Source organism: Capricornis sumatraensis, chromosome 3 (genome assembly GCF_032405125.1).
Source record: "Capricornis sumatraensis isolate serow.1 chromosome 3, serow.2, whole genome shotgun sequence".
Taxonomy (NCBI): domain Eukaryota; kingdom Metazoa; phylum Chordata; class Mammalia; order Artiodactyla; family Bovidae; genus Capricornis; species Capricornis sumatraensis.
The window spans coordinates 146,902,419-146,910,193 of record NC_091071.1 but is presented as its reverse complement, the minus strand read 5'-3'; positions in this window follow the sequence as shown (position 1 = coordinate 146,910,193).

The following is a 7,775-nucleotide window of genomic DNA, read 5'->3' as shown; positions in this document are numbered from 1 at the left end:
ACCACTGAACATGCATACAGAGTCAGAGTGAAATATTTCCGGAGGAGTTCAAATAACTTGGAAGTAGGTCATTGCTGGGGATATAGATACTATATTTGACTTGAATATCTACAGAAATGTATAAAATGTGTATGTATTTGTAGAGAAGATTATATTGTTTCGTGTATTTTAATTTGGGATGTGCAGTGATGGGATAGTTGTTGTACAAAGATTGCAGGGTACACCCTGTGCATGGTGTTGGGCTTCAGTACAAATGTCGGGCAACAACCACTCTTGAGCTTGGGCTCCAAGTTAATTTGAAGTGCATGCCAGAAAAATTGGCAACCATTTCACAGTTGCTTCAAAATGCTACGTAAGTTCTGCTTCCATCTAAAATCATGCCCTGACTGAAGAATGTCAATTGTATCATGATCTGAGCTTTCTTGAAAAACAGATATGACTGGGACTTTAGTCTGCTAGTCCTGCAAAGAACTAAAAGGTGTTTTTGTAAGATTTAGGGGAAAAAAAAAAAAACCCAACATTGGTTCAAAATGGGCTTGGAATTTCCAGTAGAAAATGAAAGCAAAGACTCTTAACATAAGCATGTTATTGTCAACAGTGGCATCTCTATTAAGCTTGTTCTCTTACCTAAACTCTATTACTGTCATCTCTCAAGTTTGTCATACCCACCGCCCTGACAGTACAAACATTCCACTGTAAAATCTGCCAAACAGGGCAGCTGATTTCCTATATCTTCTGACACATGTTGCTCTTTAATATCAGCCTGTCAGAACACCTAAGAGAAAGGCATTTGCTTTTGTGCTTAGAGCTGAGGCTAGGACTACTGTGCACATACTGTAATTGTTAGCCTTACCCTGCTATGAAATTCTGCCTTTAGGAACCATAGAATCTGTTGCTGGAAAATTCTATTGGCATAAATCTATCATGCTAATTAGATTGCATACATCTTGGTGGAGCTAGTTATTCTAAAAAAACATTTTTCCTGGTGTGAATCTTCTTTAATTTCTTTTAATGACAAGTTGTTTTAAAATGTATATTGGATTTTCCTCTGCCACAATCAAGTGATACCTGCATAGAAATCAAGAAAAATATTTTTGGCCTGATTTGTCTTGATTATATTCTATTCTTGTGGGATATATATGCCTCAAGAGAGGGAAATGGCAACCCATTCCAGTACTCTTGTCTGGAAAATCCCATGGATGGAGGAGCCTGGCAGGCTACAGTCCATGGGGTCACTAAGAATCAAGAACATGACTGAGCGACTTCACTTTTACTTATCACTTTCATGCATTGGAGAAGGAAATGACAACCCACTCCAGTGTTCTTGCCTGGAGAATCCCAGGGATGGGGAGCTTGGTGGGCTGCCGTCTCTGGGGTCTTACAGAGTCGGACATGACAGAAGCACCTTAGTAGCAGCAGCAGCAGCATTCATCTTAACTTTGTCTTACCTTAGAAGGAATGCTCCTTTTGGTTTAAAAAATGTGATTGACTTTGGGAATTTCAGGGTGACATACTGGACAGTCTCATTTACCAAAGATGGTTTTCGTGGCACCCCATGGGTAAGTCATTGAGCTTTTATGTTCTCTCTTCTTATCTGATTCTCTTGTGGTATATGTTTATGGGAGGCCTGACGGCAGTTTATTAATATAAGGGATGTTCTCATAAAAGAGTGTAGCTAATTTTATAACAAATACAACAGAACTTCTAAAACCAGTCGGTGCAGCATATTCATATAGTCAGCTTGGGAGAATGTGGACTAATCCCAAACACTTTCTTTGGAACGCCTACAGAAGGTACAGCAGCACATGCTTTTATCCCCTGAGCAGCCTATTTTAGTATTTGAAATTAAAAAGTCACACATGATCACAATAACAAACAAAAGTATCTAAAATACAAATGATGACCACACACATACACCCAAACAACTTATTTTAACCCCTGTTAACTCCTCCTTGAGGAGGCTAATTTTAGTATCTCAGTTGATAATCATTTCACAGTTTTCACTTGCTCTTAAAACTTAAACACTGTATATGTGGATTTATCATTTTTAAGGAGAATGTATAGATAATATATATTCTTTAACTTGTTCTTTTCCCTTCAACAATATATCATGGGTATGGGCAGGTTTACCATGAAATCAATGAACCATGAACTTCAGGGTTCTTTACTTTTATGGGCCTTTTCTAAGGCTTTGAAAAGGAGAGTTCTGAGCAATTTTTTAAATGTTTCCTTTTTTATTTTTAAAGGAGGCCCTTGATTATTTTAATGCACCAGGTCCTATAAAATATGGATCTATTTCTGAGCTTAAATATCTCTAGGCCAGTAGATCTGGTCTATGAACATACTTATTGTTCTAGTATTCTCATGACTATGAATCTTTCTGATGGAACTGTCAAATCTACAAAGAAAGGCATACAAAGATTATTGTAACATTTTAAAGGAAATACAAATAGGACAATCTGGATTTTTTATCACTTGTGCATGTGTACTCAGTTATGTCCGACTCTGCAACACCATGGACTGTAGCCCACCAGGCTTCTCTGTCCATGGGATTATCCAGGCAAGAATACTGGAGGGGATTGCCATGTCCTCCTCCAGGGGATCTTCCCAACCTGGGGATTGAACCCAGGTTTTTTGCATTAGCAGGAGAATTCTTTACCACTGAGCAACCTGAGGGGGAAAGTTAAAAAATTATGGTACTACCACACATTGAATACATGTGTTTTGCATTTTCTAAGTGACGGCAAATCGTTAGTTTCTAAAGATAGATTTGATTTTTGGAAACAAAAGATATTTAGAGTCTTGTGAAAACTAGAGGAGACACTGCAATAGTATTGTTAAGTCACTTCAGTTGTGTCCGACTCTGTGTGACCCCATAGATGGCAGCCCACCCGGCTCCCCTGTCCCTGGGATCCTCCAGGCAAGAACACTGGAGTGGGTTGCCATTTCCTTCTCCAATGCATAAAAGCGAAAAGTGAAAGTGAAGTCACTCAGTCATGTCCTACTCCTAGAGACTCCATAGACTGCAGCCTACCAGGCTCCTCCATCCATGGGACTTTGCTTTTGTTAAAATTAGAATATGACTGTGAAGTCATTGGATTATTTTATTTGGCCAAATCCTCCTACCAACAGGCATGCATTGATAACTTTCTTTGTTTCAGGTTTTCTGGTGGATAACACTGGGCCCCATTTTTGAAAGTGGAAATAACATTTGCATGACAATCCCAGTTTAATGCAGAGTGTCAGATAGCAGACACTCAAGGAGTCTTTTGTAAAAGAATAAGAAAGTAAGAGATCAGATTTGTAGTTACAGAAAGAAAGCCATGTTACAGTGGGGGAAATAAATGAAGGTCATCAAAAGATACTAAATTTCTGGATATATGATTATAAGTTTAATAATAGGGGTGTAACATACACATGATAACTATAGTTATTGTTTTGTGGCATATTTGGAACTTGTTAAGAGAGTACATCCTAAGAGTTCTTATCACAAGGAAAGAAACTTTTCATTTCTTTCTTAATCTATATGAGATGATGGATGTTAACTAAACTTATTGTGGTAATCATTTCAAATACTGTATGTCAAGTCATTATGGTGTACATGTTAAACTTATGCAGTGCTGTAGGACAACTATATCTCAATAAAACTAGAAGAAAAACAAGTGAATCAATACAATGCTGTGATGGTATTATGTATATGGTATCATAAGAACCCTAAAGAAGGAGAGATGTTTATTACCTAGGAGTGTCAGACAATGCTTACTTCACAGAGGATATGATGTTTGAGCTTAAAGACAAAGAGAAATTGAAGGGGAAGAAAGAGTGACAGAAAACATTTTGGTTAGAAAGAAGTAGAATATAAAAAGCATATATGTGCAAAATTTGACTTGTATTAATTGAGTTTAAGGTACAGGGTCTGTACATGACTAACAGGCTGGGATTGAAAATGTTAGACAGTTGCCCAAAGGCAAGTAGTTCTCATTTTATATTCTTATACTGTATCTTATTTTCCTTCCTCAGTGGTCTTTTTTAGAATAAAATTTCTCTATTGGATAAACTTCGTGTACCACACTTAGCTAACATTTCCCTCTAGTGTTCTTTAAAATAATATTCAGTTTTTCCCTGGAGCATTCTACAAGGTGGTTGTTACCAAAGGTAAGAGCAAAATTGAAATACTCGTAGGAAATCAGGTTCCTGAAAAAAGGTAACACACAAATAGCAACTAGAAAATTCAGCACAATGTCTTCATTATTGAACTTCAAATTTGAATCTGCTTGCTATTAACTGAGTTAAAAAATAAAATCACAGTTTTAATTAAAAAATATGCATATAACTTTGAAAATAATATTCTTTCTTATGTCTTTTTATAGAGGACAATTCTTGACCTTTAGAGTCAAAATGCCCTGGTGGTAGTTACTTAAGTTCTCTGTTATAGCAAACAGAAAGTTCATGTAGTTTAAATGAGATACTAATAGGTAAGATGTTTAGTATGTGTTGGGGACTGATCTAAGTATTTAAGTCTTTTATCCTCATGATGACTCCAAAGCTGAGGACTGTTACCTTCTGCTCCATTTATAAATGAAGCATTGAGAGAAAAAAACATAATTCAAAAAGAAACATGCACGCCAATGCTCATTGCAGCACTATTTAAAATAGCCAGGGCATGGAAACAACCTAAATGTCCGTCAATAAAGGAATCAATAAAGAAGATGTGGTATGTATTTATAATGGAATATTGCTCAGCCATAAAAAGGAACGAAACTGGGTTATTTGCAGAGACGTGGATAGACCTAGAGATGGCCATTCAGAGTGAAGTAAGTCAGAAAAACAAATATTGCATATAAATGCATATATGTGAAATCTGAAAAAAAACTAGTAGAGAGAATCTTATTTACAAAGCAGAAATAGAGACAGAGATGCAGATAGCCAACATATGGATACCAGTGGGGAAAGGGAAGGGGTGGGAGGTATTGAGAAATTGGGATTGACATATATATACTATTGATACTATGTATAAAAGTAGATTATTAATACTAATGAGAACCTACTGTATAGTATGGGGAACTCTACTCAATGCTCTGTGGTGACCTAAATGGGAAGGCAATCCAAGAAAGAGGGCATACATAAAGTTGATTCACTTTGCTGTACAGCAGAAACTAATACAACATTGTTAAGCAACTATATTGCAATAAAGATTCAAAAGAAAAAATGAAATGATACAATAAAAAATAAATGAGGCACTGGGAAGTTAAACAAGTCTCCAAAGAGAATAAAACAGTGAGTGACGAAGCCAGAATCTGAACCCCACATGGCCTGATTCTGCAGCCAGGCTCTGAACTACAGGCCCTGCTGCCCATCTGAAACAATGAAAGCTACGAGACAGGGCCTGACATATTACGAGTGCTTAATACCTAGTGGCTCTTAGTGCTATGCTAGAGGACAGAATATTTTCAATCCCTATCTGCAAGCAAACATAGTCATGGATTTGCTATGGCTGACTCTTGTTGTCTATGTTAAAAGTCTAGTATTAAAATGGAGCTCCGTGACAATAAGTCTGCAAAGTTACATCTAATGTGCTCCCAGTACAAGAATTTTAAGAATTCCTCCTTGACCCTTGGGTAGAATTTAGAACACAGAGAACAGTGACTAGATTGTGAGTGCTTTAGATACTCTCTCCTAAGAATGACTTCTTTCAGTTTGTCTCCCACATCCAGATTGAGGAAGAAGCCATATGCTTTCGAAACCAGATCAGCAGATGGCTTGTTTGGCGACCTATTGCATAAACTGAAGAAATGAAAAAAAAGTTTTCCTGCCTGGAAAACATGTTCTGCCACTGGCACCCAAGTACCTACCTTCTGCTTACAGAGGGATGCCGGGTGTTTATCAGGAGGGCATCCAACATTCTTAAGACAGTCTTATATAAGTGAAAGAGGAGTGGGAAAGTAGAGACAGTTCTTGTGAAATGGAAAACTAGTTAAGTCTTCCTTTCTGTGAAACATGACACCACCCTGAAACCCAGCAGGGCTTCCTGTGTGAAGTTCACAGCCAAAAACAGTGGCAGAATGAGAAGCACGTTCATATTAATTGTCCCATTTAACTTCCATAATCTGGTGTGTCATGGATTGCTTCTAGAGAACAAATGAGTGTTAACAAGTGCTGGTATTTAAACAGAAAAGGAGAAATCCATATATTAAAATGAGAGGAAAATCTAAAAAATTGAAAAAATATAACAAATTTCAGGTGGTAATTGTCATGCCTTGGTGAAGAGCAAGTCCTTTCAGATAACTCAAATATTTTTGTGTCTAAGACCAAGAGGAGGGAAAGTCTATCACATTTTAATGATATCTATTAATTTGGTTCTACTTCATAAATTCATTAAAGAGGAGAGACTTGGTTTTAAGTTGAAATGATCTGACATGGTCTTGAGCAGGCTAGTAGCTCATATTTAAATTAATGATGCTGTTTTAGAAGTCCCAGACCTAGTATCTTAAATATGTTAACACATTAATTACCTGGAAGATAGAAGAAATATGTCATTGATAACAGCCTAATAGACAAGGTTGTTTTTATCAGAGATTGATAGAGATTTTGTCATGTGCAGGAATTATCACAACAGCCTTCACTTTGGTGCCTCAGCATCTTCTCTCATCTCTCTCTAAACAAATCTCCACACAATAATGAGTTTTAAGAAATCTAAACCTGATCATGCCACTCCCTGCCTATCCTTTGATGAATTCCCATTTGTCCTATGGTTTACATAATTTTCCGTTTGATTTTTATATCACTTGCCCCCTCAGGTCTCCCACCTCCCAGAGTTAGATTCTCTCTGTTGGACTGTTCTTTCCTCCAAGCACCTCCTTTTTCTTATTAAGTTACTTTCGAGTTCTAGTCCAGCCTCCTGTGACCTCTCGACTATGTCTAGAACCTCTTATTATCGGCCTCCACAGTAGCTATACCTCTCTCCTGCAATATGTTCAACTGCCTGTCTTCCCCGTTAGACTATATATTGCCAAGGATGAACACTGAATATTGTGCTCAGTAAGAAGTTTACTGACTGAATGGAGTTTGTAGCTTAAGGAATAGGACAGTGAAGGAGGGGTAATAAGGTAGGGAGGGGGCTTCAGTATGAGCAGAGACACAGAGGTCTGGAGCACATGGCAAGCCTTTGAGCTTGTGACGCTTGGCAATCCTTAGTTGCATTAAGAGAGGGAGGAGGACAAGGGCTGATCTTATAGGACTCATTCTACTCTACGATTTTCTGCGTGTGGCACGTGTATTTGCAACTCTCAGAGGAAAAAGTCCAGTCTATGGTTGCAAACTGAACAATGATTTGGACACACAGAGACATGAAGGCGATGCTCTTCACTTGGAAAAAAGATTCTGAGATTTAATATGAAAACTTTCAGTAAGCACAGACCAATGACATGCACTTGATGGATATTCAATAACTGAGTTATTGTTGCCTAGAGAGGATGAGGCAAACTCTAAGAATCTCTCCACCACTATTATCTTTTCAAGCGTACCCTCCTCCATGAGAACGTTTAAGTCTGAAGGCTATTACCTGCAATCACAAAATCTGTGCCACAGAGCAGCACCCGACAGGAGTTATAACGGTCCTTATTATACTAATGCTGAGTCACTGGATAAGGAACCACAAAATCTAAGGTTAGATATGAAAAATGTAGCTTCTAGCTTGCAACAAGTATGTTTTCATTTGGGGATACTACACATTTCTTCATAGTGGAGTTATGTTAACGAAAAGCCATTTCACAGAG